The sequence below is a fragment of the Scomber scombrus genome, chromosome 14 (assembly GCF_963691925.1).
Source record: "Scomber scombrus chromosome 14, fScoSco1.1, whole genome shotgun sequence".
NCBI lineage: Eukaryota > Metazoa > Chordata > Actinopteri > Scombriformes > Scombridae > Scomber > Scomber scombrus.
The window spans coordinates 2710451-2719407 of record NC_084983.1 but is presented as its reverse complement, the minus strand read 5'-3'; the positions used below and the strand labels follow the sequence as shown (position 1 = coordinate 2719407).

General features: G+C 41.0%; 1 non-coding gene across 1 annotated transcript; it reads right to left on the bottom strand.

The window, feature by feature from the left end:
* Positions 1–1667: 1667 nt before the first annotated feature.
* LOC133994628 (small nucleolar RNA U13) lies at positions 1668–1769 on the bottom strand. Its single transcript, XR_009927124.1, has one exon. It is a non-coding gene; the product is annotated as a small nucleolar RNA U13 (small nucleolar RNA).
* Between the last annotated feature and the right edge of the window lie 7188 nt (positions 1770–8957).

Here is an 8957-nt window from a genome sequence, read left to right as displayed (position 1 = left end):
TTTCCTAACACGCTGGTGTTTTTTTTTCCTCCTGGGTAATGTAAATGCCATCTGAGCGATACCATCATTATCCAAACCATTTACTGAGCCATCCAATCCTAGTTTTCACCTTCTTATTTATTCAGGGGGGAGTTTCAATGAGAGGAATGCTCTATTTTTATTTTTATTTTTTAGGAACGTACTCAGTACAACCACAGTCTGAGGGCCTTGCTCAAGGGAATGGTATGCAATTGTATGTTTTGTTTGTCATATAGAAAAATTTAAAATACATAGTAATAATAAGTATAAAGGAATATGATGAGGGACACTTGCTGAAAAACTCTCTCAAGGCTTTGCAGAGTGACATTCTCTAGGCAGCAAAATTCCAAACATAGTTACATCTTTCAAAGAATGAATGCAAGTATACAGTACATCATCATTGCCAGATTGAGAACATTTCTAATAACATAAAGTTAAACACAAACATTTAGCTACATTTTAGCACTGCTTTTCACTTCCTGGCAGTCTGGGGGATGAACCAACAACCTCCAAATCACAAGCTTGCTTCTTTAACCCCTAGGACAGGGGTGTCAAGCTCATTTTTGTTCAGGGGCCACAAACAGCCCAACTTAATCTCAAGAGAGCCAGACCAGTAAAACCATTATATAATATATATAATAACTTTACTGTATTAAACCATCTAGGATTACCCTGCTAAGAGACCCTGACAAAATGTGTCCAAACCCATCGAAGCAAACTTGTCCCTCAAACCTAAATCCCACTGCAAGTTAGTTATCTCTAGTTGGACATCCACAGGAAGACCAGATGCCTTGACTGTGAATGACAAGTGAAAATAAGTGAGAAAAGCGGCGCATTTTATTCAAAACCTGGAATTACTTTTCCGCAATTTTCACCCCTTGGTGGGCCAGTTCTGGCCCGCGGGCCATATGTTTGACACCCCTGCAGAAGGATGTGTGTGAGACAAGGACTACTCTCACACATTAATCCTGAGAGTCACACATTTAACCCTCCTGTTGTCCTCGAATCAAGAAAGGAAGGGAGGAAGAAGGAAGGAAGGAAGGAAGGAAGGAAAGAAGGAAGGAAAGGTGGAAGGGAATAAGGAAAGGAGGAAGGGAGGAAGAAAGAAGGAAAGGAGGGAGGAAGGAAGGAAGGATGGAAGAAAGGAAGAAAGGAGGGAGGAAGGGTGGAAGGAAAGGAAGATAGGACGGAGGAAAGAAGGAAGGAAGGAAGGTAGGAGGGAGGGAGGAAAGAAAGAACGAGGGAGGGAGGGAGAAAGGAAAAGAGGAAGGGAGGAAGGAAGGAAAGAAGGACAGAGGAAAGAAGGAAGGGAGGAAGGTAGGGGGGAGGAAAGAAAGAGAGACGGAGGGAGGAAGGAAAGAAGGAAGGCAGGAAGGAAAGGATGGGAGGAGGGAAGGAAGGAAGGAAGGAAGGAAGGAAGGAAGGAAGGAAGGAAGGAAGGAAGGAGGGAAGGAAGGAGGGAGGGAAGAAGGACAGACGGAAGGAAGGCAAGAAGGAACAGTCAAAACAGACAGGGTCAATTTGACCCGGGAGGACGACACAAAGGTTAACACACGCCTTTTCTCATGCTATCTTTTCGTCTTTGCTTCCTCTGGTGTAAAATTTGTGATTTTTAAGCAAACAGCAGTTGTTTTTTCTCTTTTTATATAATTCAGACAGGCTGAGGTGCACACATCTAAAAAAGGTCAAGGCAGCACTTCTCACATATTGTCCATGAACGCACCGATCATCATCTGTTTGAACAGGAAGCTTGCAACAACAAATCACTGTGATATGCTTTCCAGTGGAGCTGCCAATCAACAATGATTTGGTGGTTGAGCAACTAACCCGCTGAGCATGAGTGGAGCAAGGTTAACATTAGTTAATGATGGTCCAATATTCAGAGAGTAAGCACCTCCATCACAACATCTTCTTATCTCTATGAAGCAAACCTGTTTAAGAAATGCTTCACAAATCTAACAATATGCTTGCATGTGCTGTCTTCTTTCGTGCGTGTGTGTGTGTGTGTGTGTGTGTGTGTGCGTGTGTGGAGGATGGTGATGCTTCTCACAGATTTCAGTCATGTTAACTTGACAGGTTTGCATGAACTACAACTGCTCCCTTCTATTGACATGTCAGATGTCAAATACTGTTAAGATTTTTTTTTTTTTAAACTTCCAGGAGATCAAATTCATTCTCTTTTGAACTCAGAGTACAGATATGCTAGTTTGACTGTAGAAAAAAAACACACACACATATTCACACACTAACACACACTAAGTCCTTGTTGTTGCCTTTCATATTTTCTGGGCTCTCATAAAAGAGAGATGCCTTAATGCACGAGGATTTAGCTTTGACCTTCAAGCGAGCTTTTATGTCCATTATTTGTAGTCAATAGAGCTGCTAAAAAAAAAAAAAGGTTGGAATATTGACAGATTGAATGAAGAAAAAAGAAGAAAAAAAAAATCATAAATTGAACAAGTGGTTAAGCCCCCTACTAACGTGTTCCATATCAACGCGATGTCTTTTTAATTCTGACACATGCATGCACAGGAAAGTCACACAGTGGTCAGAGGAGGAGGCTCTGATAGTGTATCAGCATATCTGTGAACGGCCGCCTGCTGGGAGCAGACAGAATATTACACCTATTGATAACATTGGATGTCTTAGCATTGGACTCATTGAAAGGTAACAGCATCTTAAATAATTCATGCCCCTCACGCTATGCATACATTGAGTGACTTTGCACCCACAAACACACGACGCGGCATCAGAGGAGGAGAGAGAGAGAGAGAAAAACACTTGGGTTAGATCAGATGTGACAACCAGCAACGCACAACTCCTTGAAAAAGCAGAGAAAGGCCGGCGTTACATTTTGAAGGCGGGCTACACGTATAAACAGCCTTTTGTTTCACACGCTGTGACTGCGGCTATAAGGCGTCTGATTAAAGCTGTCTGATAAGTCAAGACTGAGGCAGATGTAGTTATCTGTGATCAAAGTTAAGAATCATGTGTAGCTCTATGCCAGGAGCACTTAATGCTGCTGCACAGTATAAAGCCAGCCTGAATCAAATTGTTATTTGATTTTAGAAAAAAACTAAAAAAAAACTAAAAAAAAACTAAAAAAACAAAACAAAAACAAAACATTTTTGGCCACAGACAACAGAAGCAATCAGTGTGTTCTTGAGGAGGAAAGCCAGCCGAGCCCCGCACTTCATACAGTTCAAGTTAAATAAAAAAGCAGTTAGTTGTTGTTTGTAATTGATCTGCAATCCTGTTCACTGATTTTTCTTTTTTTTAAAGTAACCACAAAGTGCAATCAGAAACCAGAAGTTCACAGAAGTGATTAGAGGGAGACTTGAAGGATGTTTAAGGGACAGTTTACTGAAAAACTCCAGACTCCTTGTTTTCTGAGACTAACATGCATAGATATTTAAGGTAAGGTAAGGTAAGGTAAGGTAAGGTAAGGTAAGGTGAGGTATTAATTCCACAATATACATACATTCCTTATACTATATACAGTGTGCAATGTTCCTGGGATTAAACAGTAAACAGCTTCAGTCTTATTAGTGGGAGTGGGAGGTACTGGGAGCGGGAGGTACTGGGAGGTACTTGTTCAATCTGATGGCTGATGGTATGAAAAAGCCCCCAAAGCACTTTGAGGAACATGGCTGAAAGAGTCCTATAGTTCTGATTAGGATATATTAGTTTTTGAAAATGAGAGGGAATACATAGTTTCATTCTATTTGATGGTCAGAAATGCAAACCTAATGCCTGTCAACATAAAATATTTGTGCGTCTTTTTCCCCGTTCTATTCCATAAATGATACTAGTTATTAATATTCTAAATCAAACCAAAAATGCTTAAAACTACTGTTGAATCAGCTGATATTTTCATATCTGGGCTTGCTGTGACCCACCTGGAATAGACTTGTTGTAGGTAGAATGTTATCTGGGGGAACAGAGAGTTCAATCACTCGTTGTGTAGTTGTGTCTCTTTGCAGGGAACATAGTTAGTAGGATAGTGGATGTTGGAATCCAGATGTCTTGATATGTTTTTAGCATCAAGAGATTCCATGGTAATTCATTATGTATATTGTTTATGTATATAGTGTAAAAGTACAAAATAAAAACATTCACTTCAGTGTAGTGAATGTTTGACTTGTCTCAGTATACTCAAGTCCAGACCTTTACATGTATTGAGTATTTCAAGTTTGGGAACTGCCCATTAGTCCAGCAGCCCATTATCCCCAAAACAAACCACCATTGCTCTGAAGACCAGTTGTAGACCCCTTCCCGGCACTCTTTTCTAAATCCCATTCCCGCTGGGTTTCTGACCATTACCGCCCTCTCCCACTATGTGTGTGTGTGTGTCCATTACCGCCTGCACCCGCACACATTCTGACCACTCAGGCCGACACAATACAGTTGCATTGATTTTGTGTCTCCTCCCATAGTGTGTAAACCACATTACTTTACAGTCTAGTATTAATAAAGCAATGCATACTTGTCATAAATGATGTTCTAGTGCATAATTACATTCATACTAGTGCAATAATTACTGTTATTGTAGTGTAGTGAGGACGCCTGTTCTAGGAAAATTACACTGTATTTATTTATATTAGCCTACCTGTTATGTTTTATTCTATTTCATGTATCTATTTCAAGCTTACAACACCTCTGTTACCTCCTAAAAGAGCGCTTGCGTAGTAATAACATAAAGCAGTGACTGACTGAACGCTCAGCTCGGCTCTGTGAGAGTCGGCCTGCAGCTTCGGGTAGATGAAGTTACCGCTGCGGCACCGCCTGCTTAAATTCGCATTGGCCTCTTTCTCAGTTTGGAGACGCACTTCTAGTTTTAGCAGCTGTGTGATGCTGCAGCCAGCTGTGACACACAGCCAGCTGTGGGCGACAAACTGAACATCAGCACGTGAGGTTTCTGCGATACATTCAGTGACACCTGAACATTATTTTAAGATTCAGACATTAACCTTTACATACTGTTCATATTCTGACTCATAATTAGTCACTGCATCAATTCACATTCATACATTCACCATCAGTCATTAATATATGTTTGATTAATTTTTTGAAGTTTGAACGTTGATTTAGAACTTTTTAAAATAAACACAGGTTATTTTATTTCCATTTTGTATACTGTGGGTCACATAAGGAAAAGTCTGGCTGAAAGAAATGTGTATGTGGTTTTTTTACAGCTCTTAAATGTAAAAAAAGGGCCCTGAACAGTATGTAAGGGTTAATCTAACGTGTTTCAGACCTGCGTGAGTCACATTAACAGCTGTATTCTGACATTTGACATTTCAGTCGATGATATTATAGATGCAAAGTAAATTAGTTTGATTGTGAAGAGCTCCGTGTGTGTGCACCTCTGCTAATTAAAGACGTGCAATTTGAAGCATTTATGCCTTCTGCTGTTTTCATCGTGGACCGATCTGTGTGCTGAAATGTGAACAAATGTGTGATTGTGTGAAGCTCTGGAAACAGCTCCGCTCACTCAAACAGACTCAAAACAAGAGCGAAGAATACTCAGCTGGAAAACGTCGTGGGCATGTTTGTGTCAGTATCTGATAAACACTAAATCTTTCACTGATAGATATTTATAATGGAGCAGAGTACATGTGTAAGTGCTGCACAATCTATTCTTTGTGGATTTGGCCCTTTGTGTTTGTTAACAAAAAAAAAAAAACATTATCTTAACCAAACCTCATTCATTTAATGGTACCCTATGGAGTTGCTGACCTCTAGTAGGACTATGGAGCAGTTTTGTATGCTTTCACACTATTAAGAGTAATGCACCAAGAAACACAGTAATACATCAGCTCAGACAGGGAAGAAGAAGTTAGTAAATGTGGATGTGAAAAACACAGGACTCAAAACACACAGAAAAGTCGCTTTGCACACATTTGCTGCACCTTGAGGATACATACCATACATTATAGTGACTAACACTCAATGCACACATTCATATGGTTTGTTTACAGGGGGAAAAAAATCCATAATGTTACCATTATCCAAACACAAAAGAGGACGATGTTTGTCACACGCTTTCTAAAAAGACTTGAGGAAAGAAACGGCTGACCTCGGAGCGTCAGTGTCTCTTCATGGTAGAAGTTGCGTAACATTAGCATTCGTGTGCCAGTGGAATCCGGGCTTCTGCAGATGACTGAATCCATTGAGTGAGCGCTCTTTATTCAGTCTACCCATGTTTTTGCTAGGGTATTAGCTTGCTTTGGTCAGAGGCCGGCCCATTGTCTGCTAGCTCTGCCCCGTCCTTGCATGATATGAATGAAGATTAGCACGGATTGTTTGAATAAACCACCCAGAGTCCGGCGTTAATGCGTCACAGCAGGAAATTATGTGAATGTCACTGCATGTATAAGTGAAATAAATGAGAAGCACAATCCAGCCAGAAGCTGGACTGTATACGACTGCAACCAATCAAAAAAAAAAAGATGTTGATTTAAGCGAAATGGCTTTGTTCATTTGAGCATGTTAAAATCAATATGTCCTCTTTCTATTTTTGAGCATGGGTAGTTGATCTGGGCCAGTGAGTTGAGTCTTTTCTTTCTCTCTTCCTCTTCCTCTCTCTCTCTTCCTTTGCTCTCCTTGTTTGTGTGAGACATCAAGAATGATTCATGTGGGCCGTGCGACAAACAATGCCATTCTAATTTGTCATTTCTGCATGCTTGGCACCCCCTCGCTCGAGGTGGATCTTTGGCAAGGTCAGCGGATGTACCTGACCCACTGTACGGCAGAACAATGAGGGTCAAAAACATAATGCACACGACATGGATTGAAATGGATTGCCAGTCTCATTTTATCCTCAACACAACAGCAGTGTGTGGAGCTGATTGCTGAAATACTTCACCTACCTGCAATTCTACCTCTTCATGATACCACTACTATTTTCATTTTATTTCTCCATCCTCACACCGCATTAATAGCGGCAGCCACCAAGGTGTTCCAACGACATCACACGACCGAATGTTGCAGCTGTAATCGACTGAGACACCCCCAGCCCCCCCCCCACCCCCCGTCTGTGAACAAGTGCTTGATCACCACCCCCCCCTCCCCCCACCTCCATCCTCCCTGTACCCTTGACTCTAATTAAGACAACATATCTTAAGATTTTGCTGAGGTCAGGGAGGGGTTTTAATTTAAAAGCCATTAAGAGGCGCACATAGTCAGGACTTGTGTTGCATCCCAGGCAGATATAATTTTAATTAAGTCTTATCTTTGCCCAATTTCTCCGGCCCGAGACATCATCATAATTCCTCAATAACAACACATCTAGTAAACTAGGAACAGTTTGTTGACTGCTCATATGTTACAAGTATTGACCTGAATAGCTCAGGCTTTTGCTTGAGTAATCATGTATGTTATCTGTACATTTCCCAGCATTGGAATCAGGGGGATTATACTGTGTTTAGCTGTTGCATTGAGTGGATGGGATGTACACACACACACACAGGGTGAAGTGGATAATATATTTTAGGGCTAATGACACCCACAGGTCCACTTCCACCGCGCTGAAGTTTGTCTGCTCTGTTGTTGTGACTAGCAGAAAATGGGCAATAAAAATCTTTTAAAAAAGTCGTCACACCTGCTAAATGATGTTATTCTCTTTCCTTTTTTCTTTGGCAGGGTGTCACACGGCACAAAAGAGAAAAGCTTTTATTGTGAAGTTAATTCACTTCTTTTTCAGCGAGACGCCAACAATGAACACACAACAGGCTGTAGCCCACAAACGCCATCCATCAGCGCTTTCACACTCGCACAAACATTTGATACGAGACAAGAACAATGCCTTGTGTCACTTGTATCTTTCCCAACCCTTCCCCCTAGTGCTGGCACCCAGAGCTGTCAGTGGCGTGTCATCTGTTGCCTCCCGTCCAATCTCTTAACAGCGTGCCAAATTGATGTTAAGGTAAAGAAATTATCTTGTTCGGTCTTCTCATGAGACTCCAATGGTGTCATAGTAATTCTGAGTGGCGCTGTTAGAGTGTCACTCTCGTCCCTAGTGGCTGGCATCCTCTGCATGCATACAGATGTGGAAGAGGGGGGACGAGGGGGGGGCGGGGATGGGGAGCACATTGCTAAACAAAGTGAACGTGGTTCAGACTTGCAATAACTTTCACACTTTTCCACACCAAAACTTACCTTGCCTCTTCAACCAAGCAGACGAGCCAGTTGAACATTTCCCAATAAATTACCCATCATCCACCTGTTAAGTCTGTAAGAAAAATGACACCTCACAAAAGCAAAGGCCTGAGGACTCCCAGCAGCCTTTTAAAAAAACGGTAAAAGATAGTCACCGCTTTTTCCTTTTTGACTACAACTTAGCACATTGTGCAAAAATGACTTTCCAGCTTCTGCCTTTTTAACTCTACAAGATGGTTATGCAGCTTTTAATTAAATACATCAATACCCATCTTTCTAGGCAGAGGTCAATGGGATAACATTTCATTAAAATTAACTATTTGACGTCAATTTGAGGGTGCTTGACTTGAAAAAACGCCCCACCCCCTCAAAGATAGATTTTTTTTTTTTTTTTACCTAAAAGAGTGAATTTTAAATTAGACTACAGCATATCCCACATCTCTTCATGAATTTTCAGAAGAAATAGGTGATATAGGTGATAGACTCTTTGCTGAACTCACTGGGCCATGACTAGCTATTGGATGGCCCTGTGATTTGCTCCTTTATGGACACACTGATTGACCTACTAGGCTATAAAAAAAAAAAAATCAGCTTTTAGTCCCCTTTTAACCTCCTGTTCATCCCCCAAAGCTGCACACTCTAAAAAAGTTTCTCTATGATAGAATGCTACCTAACCCCAAGTTTGTCATCTTCTAACTTGATCATTCCCAAATGAATTCATGAATAATGAACATGTAAGCAAAAATCAAATAATGAAGGTCTTGAAAGTAGGTTTTGAC